General features: G+C 52.3%; 1 pseudogene; it reads left to right on the plus strand.

Annotated features, from left to right (window-relative positions):
- The first annotated feature begins 209 nt into the window (after window positions 1–209).
- LOC138438533 (U4 spliceosomal RNA) lies at window positions 210–338 on the plus strand (annotated as a pseudogene).
- Window positions 339–1847: the final 1509 nt, after the last annotated feature.

A 1847-nucleotide genomic window follows, 5' to 3' on the forward strand; every position in this document is an offset into this window, starting at 1 on the left:
TGATGTTAATCAAATGCCTTGACCTCCATTGTGTTTACTGTGAGGCAGGCAGGAAAGAAACTACACCACACCCATTTGTCAGAGGAGAAAACCAAGGCTCAGAGAGGGGAAGAGACTCGTTTAAGGTCACAGAGCAGAGTATACTGAAGTCAGAATGAGAGCCTGGCCTCTGGGCCAGCACAGAGCAGGCACTGGCTCCATGAGTACACAGCTTTGCACAGTGGCAGTATCATAGCTAATGAGGTGTATCCAAAGCGTGATTATTGCTCATTGAAAACTTTATCTGATACACTTGCACAGAGTAAATGCACAATGGACAAAAAAGCAATAAATAAATGGGCCTCACAGCTCAGGGCATGACTACAGTAGGAGGTCAGCAAATATGTATTGAAATCAGCAAAAGAGGCCCTGAAGCCTAGTCCATGATGTCACAATGTCCCCACTGACTTCCTCCATCACACACACACATAGGAGCATCTCTCTAGAACACTTACAAAGCTTTGAAGAGGTTCTGTTTTGTCCTGGTCAAATAGCCCTGCCCTGGGCACCAAGTCCCTCACTCAAAATGGATACTCCCAGGACCCTTGCCCACTCCCTGCAACACCTCACTCCCCTCCACTCTCTAATCACCTCCCTGCAACACACACAGCTCTGGCTAGAAACACCAGGACTCTCCCCTTCTCCTCACAGCCGCACTATGGAACCTTCTCAACTTCCCACTGCCGTTTCAAAAAGTGCTGATCCTTGTCAGCTGTATTAATGAATCACAGCCCAGGAGGCGCCAACCCTCCTAAAAATATCTGAGAACCCTCAGTGCAGAGAGAGTCTGTGAAGGCGGGTGCGCCCTGATGGAGCCACCCTGCCTGTCCCTGTCCCCTGGCCACCCCTCACACCTATATCTCCCCACAGCCCCATCCCCACCTGCTCTGAGCTCCCAAATCCTGAATGGGTTGGTGCAGAGCCAGGTATCTCCGAGAGAGCCTTCAGTCCTCTCCGACATTATAGATGGGGAAATTGAGGCTCAGAAGTGGGAAAGGCAAGAGACCCCCTGGTTCCCGGTGAGGGGGTTCTCTGCAGATTCTGCGTCTGTGTCAGCAGCAAGCTAAGGGAAGGCAGGAAGGAGGCTTTCTGTCCAGAGCTCTGGCTGAGCTGGGCTGGCCCTGAACGAGCCCTGGTCTGATGGGACCACAGCTGCCCACCCCATAGATACAATAAAAAGCTCCTTCAGGTAAAAGCAGTTTCCCAGGGACAGGAGAGCGAGAGGGGAGGTCATACAGGGTGCCCAGGCTGTGGTGGAGTTGCCCTCTTACAGCAGATTTATGCTTTTCAAGCAGGGAGACTGGGAATGACTCCGAAGACGGAGAGCATCTTCATCTGGAGAGCATCTTTCTGGAGAGCAAGCTCCAGAAAGAAGTGAGTCCAGTCCTTTGAAATTCCTGCACAGGAGCCTTCCTGGTGTTCACTTCCACCCCCACCCATCTTAGAATCCTCCAGGTCTCCCCAGCCACCTCAGCTTCGTTTTCGCCAAGGGTGGTCGCAGCAGCACCTGGGAGGCTGTTGGAAGGCAGACCCCCAGGCCCCAGGCCAGATCAGCTGGATCAGATCCCCAAGTGGCTCCTAGGCTCCTCGGAGTGTGAGAAGCACTGGCCTGTGAACCACTTAGCATCAGGTCACATCCCTCGGTGACACCTGTGATTAGTTGCACATAAACAATATTAGTTAGCTGCTGGGAGGGAGGCAGGGAGGACTTTAATAGAAGAGGGAGGATGCCTGAGATAGCAAATCCATGTGAAAAGTGGAAACTGCTAGGACTTCCCTGGTGGTTCAGTGGCTAATACTCTGGGCTT

This window comes from Ovis canadensis, chromosome 3 (genome assembly GCF_042477335.2).
Source record: "Ovis canadensis isolate MfBH-ARS-UI-01 breed Bighorn chromosome 3, ARS-UI_OviCan_v2, whole genome shotgun sequence".
Taxonomy (NCBI): domain Eukaryota; kingdom Metazoa; phylum Chordata; class Mammalia; order Artiodactyla; family Bovidae; genus Ovis; species Ovis canadensis.